Below are 10,767 nucleotides of genomic sequence, written 5' to 3' on the forward strand. Positions count from 1 at the left end.
ATGAAAATTCATATCATATATGAATTAAACACAAAACAAAGATATGTTGAAAATACTGGCAAGTAGTTGGACTTAGGTAACAATTCTTACAGAGACAGTGAGAAAACTGCAGCTGTCCTCCCAGTGCATCAGAAACATTAACTGTATACTTCTTTACATGCTCAGCACAGAAGGAATTTTGTCTTTGTTTATGTGTCATACACTACTGCTGTAAAATCAGCAAGTGTTAAAGTAACTTGCTTAGGTAAAACACAGTCTCCTAGCAATACATAGAATCCTCCTACAGTGTTTTGGTAATTTTTTCTTGTTTTTAAGAATAACCAGAAAAACTCACACTTACTCTCTAGATCCCCAGGTGCACATCTCTCTTGTACATCTAGTTTGCTTGAACTTTTGACTCTATATTTGACACATGGGAAATGTTTTTTCAGTGCTTCAACACTTCTCATATAATCTTACGTTCCTTTGCTGCTGACCATAGCTGATTCAGCATGATGATATCTGTAATACTAGGTCTGATTCCAGCAGTAAATGCTTTGTAATATTGTGAGCCAATCTCTTATTATTTTGTCTCTCATGCTTCAAAGTGCACGTGTGAATATCTGGTCCCATGAAACAGCAAAACACTGTTCTGGGTTTTTGCCCAGTTTCTGTCCATGCTGCTAAAATTTATAGCATACAACTACAATATACAGCTTACGCACACAAGTAGTTTTTCTATGCCAGAAATGCAGTATCACATTTATCATTAGCAGGAGGAAGTACACAAAACACCAGCTGGCTTTCTATGGGGTATGAAAGGAACATTTTCTTTCCTCACAAAGCCCTTTGGCCTTACTTACAAGTTGATAGTTTTTGAATATTTGAACCCATCAAGTACAAATTCACAGCTCCGCTCAACACAGCTTCACAAACACAGCATAGGTGGATCCAGATTAAGCAAAACATCTTTGCAACCATTTTGCTGAGAAATTATGATTTTAGAGCCTGAACAGCCATCTTAAAGAAGGGCGGCAGATACAGGCAGAAGCAGCAGTGATGAGGCATACAAAGAGCTGGCTGAAGGCGAGGTATATGCTCCAATACCCCTCTCCAGCACCGCCCCACCAGAGGAAAACTACCTCCATGGATAAATGTCAATAAGGGAAAACAGTTTGCTTGCATATCAGGGAAAACTGAAATAACCTTGACAATAATGAGATATCAGTCATATAAAAAATCTGGAGCTTAGTCCTTCACAGAATGAAAATAAAAGCATTCCATTGGACAAGATCAAAATTAGATTTGGGCAATAGATTTCAAATCTACCACTATTTTTTTCTACATTTCTAGATTGCAAATTGTTGCATTACTAAAAATGGCACCTTCTTCAAATATGTGATATTTTCAGATGTATACCTTCATTTTTTTTTTCCCCCTTAAGGTCATTTACAGAAACAGGAAGCACTCTCATTATGTTTCTGCTTATTGTTTAAACAGCATTCTCTGAGCTGCCCTTTTAACCACGTTTATGAAGTCTACAGATTGGATCTCTGTTGTTGGAACCTAGAAGAAAATTCTCTAATAGCAGAAATACGAAGAGCTCAACTGAAACAAAGTGAGATACAACAATTAATATCAACAGAAGTCTCACTTCTATATTTTCTTGCATTCCTACAGATGCCCGGAAGCTTCACATGCATTAATGAAGCCTAATTAATTGCTGTAATATTGTTTTATGAAGTCTGCAGGTTAACTGGCTGGAATTTAACTGGTTTCAAGGTGTGTAAGAAAATTACATGGCCACGTCCCTTCCCAGTGTCTTCATGCACTTCTATTCCTGGCATCAGGACAGGCTTTGAAAGAAAACCAGCTTGGTAAAGAACACTACCAATGGGCAGCTGGCAGCCAGGAGGCTCCCATTACCTTGTACCAGATTTTCAGTGCTGACAAATAGCACAGAAAATACAGGTGGATCAGCATCTGTAAGGTCTGTCCCTACATTTACAAAGACATGATCTCTTCAAGTCTGAGGCAGGATCAAAAGTTGGTTGTAAATACAGTTTTGTCTACAAAGCAAATGGAATAGCTATCTAGAAAGAAAATGGCCAGCAAGTCATGAAAAAATATCAGCCTACTTCATAGGCTCCAAAAGGGATAAATTTCAGTCCTCGTGATGGTTAATGGGTATTACTATGGTGGCATACAAATGACACATCTTTACTGTACCCAGAGCTGGAGAAAGATGCCACTCCCTCACACCAAGAAGTGCTCTAAGTTATCACAGCACATGATGAAACTGAGTTATTCAATACTAATTTTCTATGAGTTTTCCTTTAAGAATATTTTAATTACAAGCACATCGAACTATTTAATAGGACATCACTAATAGATATTGAAGTGGTTGGGTAAAAGTTGGCCTACCTGCCAAGTAGGTGTTTTCTTATTCATACCCTCATTTCTCTGATTTGCCCTAGTTCAAATCAAGAATCATGACCACGTGCAACATAGAACAGCTCTGATGAAGTGAACAGCTGCTGATGTCATTTTTTTCTAACACAGCAGGAGACAGATTTCACTTCCTCTTCCTCATCACTCCATTTTTATGTGTCTCTTTTCTGTGTGTGCAAGTTTAAGGAAAGAAATATCAAGAAACAGTACTGAACACCAGCACAAAACTACCATAACTCACAGCTTTTGATGTGTCTACATAAACACCCAGATTACTTAGATGAGCAGACTTGCTCAAAACATACACGAATGGCCTCACTCACTATTTATAATTCTGACCTTGAATATTTATAAGGCAAAAAACATATGTGCAAATTATTCCCTTCAGCTAACAGGAAGAATATGCATTTATACAAGCAAAATGACCTAGGAACATGTATGATATTCTCATTGGCAAATTGAGCACAAGACGTAACACTTCTCAGTGAACGACAGGGAAGGAACAAAAGCAGCAGAACACATTGGAAAAGATGCCACCACCACATCTGGCTCTAAATAGCTTCACAGCAAAGGAGAAGAAATGTATGGATCCATGCCATCTCAGGACTGTGGAAAACTTCTCACCTCTCAAGGTCACCTTTGGAAGAAAACAATTTGCTCTTTGGGTGAGACATCCAGGTCTGAGCAAGGGAGAACAGATAGTGCAGCAAGCCCTGTCACTCACTGGCCGTATGCACAACATACACCTCACTCAGGAATAATCAGTCATGCTGGGACACAGCTTATTATTGCTGCTGTTTTGGCACTGTGCAAACCCCTTCCATGTTTTCTTTTCATGGAAATTGACTTCTTTTATTTTGTCAGAGGGATTTGGCAAAAAATCTTTAGGCAACTGTACTTGGGAAAAAAATTTGCTACCACCATCATTCCTAAGGTAATTGTATAGGTACTCCATTAAACAAATGGCATGGGAAGTGCTGATTTAGTTCAGGAAGTTGTACAGCCCTAAGGAAAAATTATTTAAAAGAACACTGTAAATATAAACAGAATGTCACTGAAGTAAATGGGGCTTCAGATTGCATGTTAATGGGTAAGAAAGATTCACTGTTGGAGGGTGGTTGATGATATTTAGCCAGTAGGTGAGAAATGGACTGGGCAGAATAAAGGAGCGATGTTTTATATAATCTGTGAATGGAAGAACATTTCTTTGTCCCGCTCTCTGGAGGCCAGAGGACATTTCTATGCACCACTGCTTTGGGAGAAAGTAATATAAGCCAGTTACTGGTACAAGCCCTCATTCAAGGGGGTTCTCAACCTGTGCTTAAAACACTTTGCTGAACATGAAGCACAGTCATGCTAGCAGTAAACAGGAACAAGATCTAACCATAAACAGTTATGAAGCCAACATTTCACTGAAAATTGATGGTTCCTGAAAAAGGATAAACAGTGAAATAATAGGCTTGGTTTCATTGGAGAAAAAGGGAGCTTCCCTCATACTTCTATGGTTGCTTAGGCAATGATTTTAATTTCCCTTCTCTGACTTAACATTTCAGTGCTTGTCTTTGAAGATACATAATAGAAGTAGGACAAGATGACCTTCAGAAGCCTCTTCCAGTGACAGTTATACTATGATTCTTAGATTTGTTTCCAAGGAAAATGAAGAATTCAAGATTGTAACCACTTACATGGTTACTTACGTGTGAGGGAAAAAAAATAATACATATCTAGGAATGGTTTTGGTAATGTCAGAATGACAAGACACCATGCTTCCTTCATCACATTCTTACAGGTAGCAAACTACTCTTTCTGCGTAATCACAAAAGAGATGGGTACACTTCAGCTAGATGGAGAAATGCATTGGCAGAACTGATCAGACTGCAAGGCAAAGGTGCATCAATACTTTCAGGCCTCAGATTAGTCAAGCTAACCTTTTAATCTGTGTGACTGGCCACAGAGAGCTGTATGAGGGTCATAGACACTACAAGTCCTTTTCTACAATGTACTTGCTTTAGAATTTTGTGAAGAGTACAGTTTCGAAGCTTTCATTTGCTACTGCTTACAAATCTTGAACCCTTCCAAAGGGTAGTAAAAGTGCAGCAGAGAAGATTCTGTGGTCTGAATTTCCCCCTGAAAGTACTTAACCACTAGGGCAATTTTGTAGATGTATCATCCTTTCTCCATCACAGTTCTGTTTTTCTATCATTCTGATGTGAGAACTGATAAAACTTCAAACATAAAGAAGAAGTTCTCTACAATGCCTCTGCCTTCTGTTTCTCCTTTCTTTTCCTCCCTTCCTCTTACCCCTCACCAACTGATGGTACAGAAATGAGGAGAAATTTCTTAAGTATTTTTGCTTGTGATTGACTATACAACATAATTTGGCAAGATAAAACCATGAACTGATTCCATTTCCCACTCTTTGCTGGACAGAACTCTCTCATTCCTGTTCTGCAGCACTTGGACCATTCTCTAACAGTTAAGCAGGAGACATAAAGAGTCATCATTAAAATCCTGACACCCAGAGCAAGAACCATTTTTGCCATAAAGATTAAAAAGTGCTACAGCGCTGGTCAGTAGTTATGTATGAAGTAATTTCCAATGAGTTACTACCTGGAAATTCACAGTGCACTCTCATCCATTCCTAATGTTATTATTAAGTTAACTTTTCCATTATTCTTTTCTTAAATTTTCCATTGAGAGTGGCGCTGCCAAGTATCCTGCTACAAGACATTTCCTGTTCATAGAGTAAATGTGGTAATTTCTTCTGTGGTAGTCAGCCTGAATTACTTAGCACTGGCAAGAGTTAAGGTGAGCAATTTTCTGTTTTATTTTGATGTTGTAGTTAATGCTGGATATGGCTGAAGTCCTAATCTCTCTTCAAGCATCTCATAAAGGCCAATGGGGCTGAGAACTCACAGACTTCACCTAAGTGCATAGAAATTGAAAACAAAATAGTTCAGGACTTAGGAAATTGGACATGAAGGTTACCTCCTACAATCTACCCTCAGTACAAAGCTTTGAAAAAAAACCCTTAATGGGCACTGAAAGGACATTTTCTCTTTTGGAGTAGATGTCAGAGTGGATGCAGGGGGTCACTTGCTGCAAGCACTCCCCTTGGGATTCCAGGAATAAAGAGCTCTAGCTGACACAGACAAGCAGTGGTTGTGTCAGCTGCATAAGCATGCTGTCACACCAAGCAGCTAAGGCAAAGCTTTGTTCTCAAGAGAAGTGAGTGCATTTATTCTGCCTCATTCCTGAAGCAGAGAGCGTGACTTGCACACAGAGCTGTGGCTAGTTAGAATCTAAACACAGACTGCTAGTGACATGGTATTAGTTTGCATCATTATCTGCTTTGACACTGTCTCTGAAAAGTGGTCTTCCCCTGAAATTGTTCCAGTATGGCAGGAAACACTAAAACTGTTGCCCTAATGACCTGTTTTAATTGATACAGTAAAACAGTTCTTGCTGGAGATGTTTATTTTCTCTTTCTCTTCTAAAATTCTGTCATTCTAGAAGACAAGTAAAGCTAATAACACATGAATTACACAATACATGAGCTGTCTGTGAAATCTTTGCACCAGCTACTTAGGCCAAAACACTAGGAGATGTCACATTCAAGCAAACCAAAGAAGTAGCAACAATTCTGGGTCTAAATGAAGAATCTGGTAACTATGGATTTGAATCAGAGGATGAGGACTATGTCTAATACAATCCAAGGAGCAATGCAAAGTTAATCTTACCCCTCTCAGTCTTGGATTTTAGAGGTAGATGCATAGTGGAAACGGAACAAAAAGTGTCACAGTTTCACTGTGGAAAAAAACATCTGATAGTGTCTTTCTGCTCATTTCAAATCCCCAAAGGATTTTGGACATTTGATCTTAAAAGCTGTATACCATCAAAACTCAGTGATGTTTAATAATACAACAGAGGCCCTATAAAGAACTGATGAAATGACTATTCATGCCTGCTCAGGAAGACTACCAGATTCTTGCTGACTATTAGATTCCAAGGCCACCTCATTTTTATTGTATCAAGTCTAGCTATGTTTGGTGATTTCCAGAGGGAAGGGTGGAACTAACCAGATTCTATCACTTTGCTTGTTTGTACAGCACACGGTCGTTGCATGATTTGAAAACATGCACTGCTGTGGTCTGGATGTCAAAAGGACATCAGGGAGGCCAGGAGAGGGGTTTGAGCTCAGAACTTTATTTATAACATGTAGCCCTGACACCCCAAATAAGAATCGGGACCAAACAACTCCCATCTAGACAGTCATCAACTTCAGTTTGAAAGAGACCATAAAGAGAACCTTTTCTACGGAAACTTGTAGAAGTCAACTACTGAACCTTCTTATGTGGTAGATGCTGAGAGGTGGGGGGCTCTTTGTGTATGTGTGAGGACTTTTGCAGTCCAGCCTAGAAAACCTCTAAGAACAGATGTCTTGTATCTTCTCTGGACAACCTGATCCAGTGTTTGATTATCCCTCATTCTTTTTCTATTATCTGATCAGAAGTACTCATGTTTTACCCTATGCCCATTGCCTCCTGTCCAATCACTGTGCCCCTTTGAGAAAGCCCTAGTTGCACCTTCTCAAAGTCCTCTGATCAGAGGACTATAGTCAGAAACAAAGCCTTCCCAGAGCCTTCTCTTTTTGAGAACAGTTCCAGATCTCTCAGTCTTTCTTTGTCACATTCTTCTGTCCGGATCAGCTGGATGACAGAAACTCGGAGTACCTCAATGTCTCCTGTCACCAGCTCCCATGCCCAATTGACCAGCAGGCCCACACTCTCCCTAATATCCCATTTGATACCAGTGTACTTAGAAAAAGCATTCTTGTCACTCTCTGTCTCCTCAGTAGCTTCAACCCCATTGAAGCTTTGGCTTTTCTGACCCATTTCTACACACACAGGACATGTCTTTTCATCCTTCCCAGGTACACTATTTCTGCTTTCACCTTCTGCTTGCACCTTTTATTGTATCTGAGCTCAGTCAGGACCTCTTTGTCCATCCACGCTGGCCTTTGGCCAGCTTGCCTGTCTTTCTATGTATTGATGTGGATCATTCCTGTGTTCTCAGGAAGCTCTCCTTGAAGATCAGCCAGCACTCACAGGCTTCTTCCTTCCAGGACAGTTTCCTACAAGATCCTACAAGAAGACCCCTGAACAAACAAATGCCTGTTCTTTTGCAGTCTGGGGGTCTTGTTCACACCTCTCAAGATACCAAACTCCACTAGTCTCATTATCACTGCAGCAAAGTAGCACAACCAGCAGAGCACCTACCCTCACCTGCAGTCCACTGCATCATTGGTCACCTGCAGCAACGAACTGTCTTTAACACATCTCAGAAACTTCCTGGTCTGCCTACTTCCTGCAGTGCTGCAAAGAAACACTTCTGAGTTCCCATGCAATGATTAAGCCTTTCACCTTCATTTGCATTGTTCTGAAGTAGAAAATTTACTCTGTAGAAAAAAGACACTTATGGAGAAGAGTCTGAAAAAAACAGAGGTATTAACTCTCAGAGAATAGCAGAAGCATCTATAGCAGAATAACATCAGTGCTTTTAAGACTGCACAGTGCAGATCCTATGTGAATGTAAAAATGAACATTTTTCAAATTCAAGTGGGAAAAAGTTCCCAGCCTTCTCTTAAACATAGAGCAGACGATGCAAAGTAAGACATTATATGATAGTCATGTACTGTAAATAATAGCAGCAGCCTTTCTCTTCGGTCTTTAATAAATATTTCTGTAAAATATCCTAAAAACTGCAGCGTGATTACTAACGGAGAGGATTTTTTTCAACAAATGTAGTGTTTTAAATTAAACACTATAAATCTCTACTTCGTAGTCTATGCTGACTTCCAGCCACTTCAGACTGTTGACCAATGCCTGGATATTCCATTTAAAGATAGCATGCATTTAATATGAGCAAACTTCATTCTGCCCTGCCTTTACATAACTGGCACTGGAGGTAAAAGCTAACCCTGGAAACCAGGTTGGTAAGAACGCATGATCAAGAAACGCCACCTGCTGTCTCCTGGGCTACTATTCCAAAAAGCTGCTGGAGTATGAAGACCACAAAACTCATGTTTCAGATTAGGAAGAACATCTGAACACAGTAAAGGAATACAAATACTTCCTTACATAACAGTAACCAAAAGAGCCCTCAGATCCTCATTGCAGCTATGGACTATATAAAGTTTTAAGCAACATTTCATAAAGTCTCCTGCACTGAAAGTTAGCAAAACAGAGAAATACAGAATGGTTGAAAAGTATGTGTGTTATTTTCCAGATTGCTAACCAAAAACTTAGATTAATTAAATTCCTGCATTGACTTCTCTTTAATTCCAAGGTTCATCTTGATGAATACTCTGTATATGCAAAATATAATTATTCTGCTGGCTACAAGATTATACTATTATTAGCCTATTATTGCTGTTAGCCTATTCTCTGAGGCTGTCCCCAAGAAGGTTCCATTGGTAATCCAGCCCTTGACATTCCGAAAACTCTGATCCCCATAATCTTTGAAGTGTTTGTTTATTGTTACACAAGTTTAGTTTCCGAAGCTTTAGCGCTAGAAACTGGAAACCAGACGCCAACTAAAGCCAACTACACCTTAACACACCAAATTATGCACACAGTTGAAGACTCCTCCACATAAAAGCTAGAGTGCTCAGCACCCCGACACACAAAAGCTAGATTTATGACACAAATACATACAAACCCAGGCATTCTGGTTCAACAAGGCACCATGCAGTTTGCATGGAACAAACAACTCTGTCTAAATCAGCTGCATAAGTATGAGGTGCTGTTGTCTTCTCTGACTTTTTACCTAAGGGAGGATATTATCAGTGTTCCAAAGCACTTCTGAATCAACCTTCAGTATTCTAATGCTTACCTCTCTCTTAATTTTGCTTGTGTTCCTTTGAACTTACCCTTTAGTCCTGTGTGGCTGCCCACTTTCTTTTTCCTCTGAAGTTCTGCTGGTTATTTAAATACCAAGATTTTCCATGCTCCTCATTGCAGAGGCCTGTAACCTGACTGACACTGAGGAACACCAACCTCACTGCCCCACTTCAGACATCTGCATGTCATGCTCATCCTCTTCAGCTGTGGAAGGGGCAGTAATGCAGAAATCCAATGCAGGACTTTTCCAATGGTATGTTTTGCTACCAATGTTCCTTATATGCATATCCCTCAAGGGGTGTTGTGTGACACAGGCCTGTGATGGACCTAGCCTCCTCTTTGGAGGATGGGGCTCCTTTAAAATAAATCATCAACTTTATAGCTTGCTTAAATAAATCAGTCTCAAGAAAACAAGTAGTCAAGAGAACGTAGAATAGAAAATGCCAGCTGTAATGACAGTGAATTGTAACAGAAACTGTCATTATTTCAATTGCAGGTGGGATACAGCCTCAGACAGGAACATAACCATTCAGAAAAATAATAAACAAAACACACCTCTCAGTCCTAGGACAAACCAGCCTCCTGCAATTAAAATATGCTCTAAAGTGCCAGTTCAGGAAATTAAATGGTATTGACCTTATGCAATCGCAACGTAACAAGTGAAATAGGTAAGACTATCTTGTTGTATGTGAAAATGTAGTTTCATATAAAATAGTTTTATGTAACGGCAGCAACAACCTGGATAAATTCAAAAGCAGCACTCTCATTTATCTGAAATTAGTCTTTGCCACGTTGCACTTAGCCTTTACAAATCCTACATGGAATTTATTTACAAAGAAAGACTGAGAGCTACTTCTTCATTTTTTTTGTATTGGAAGTCTTGAAAGAAATTCCAGCTGAAGCCAATCAGAACTGTAAAAAATCTGTAAACTCCTCAATTATGAGTAAAACTACAAGCCATATAACATTATAATTTTAGTCCAAAATTTAGAAATTCCAATCAGCTGAATTCTCAGACTAATGAAAGTAGTATTTTAACCTGCACAATCTTTCATAAAAGCATGCACACTTACCACAAAAATCTGATACAAACTATTCTCCACTTACACATGCAATTCTAACCACTTTATAGCACTACCTAATGCATTTTAATATCAACAAGACAAATCAATAACGAAAAGAAGTTCCTCTCAGCATTTCAGAAGGAAACTTGCTTTGGTCCCCTTTGTTCTTCTTCATGGATGTGTTGCTTTTTCATAGCAATTCACTGGCTTCAGCAAAGCTTCACGTAGCTGCAGTACAGACAAGATGTCCCTACCTAGAGAGTACCAAGCAGGGTTCCACTCATCCTTAGGCTCACATATCTGCCATGTTCTGTATCAGCAGGTTAGTTGCCCTGTATGCAGGTATTCTAAAAGCACTCAGGCACCAGATA

Source organism: Coturnix japonica, chromosome Z (assembly GCF_001577835.2).
Source record: "Coturnix japonica isolate 7356 chromosome Z, Coturnix japonica 2.1, whole genome shotgun sequence".
Classification (NCBI taxonomy): domain Eukaryota; kingdom Metazoa; phylum Chordata; class Aves; order Galliformes; family Phasianidae; genus Coturnix; species Coturnix japonica.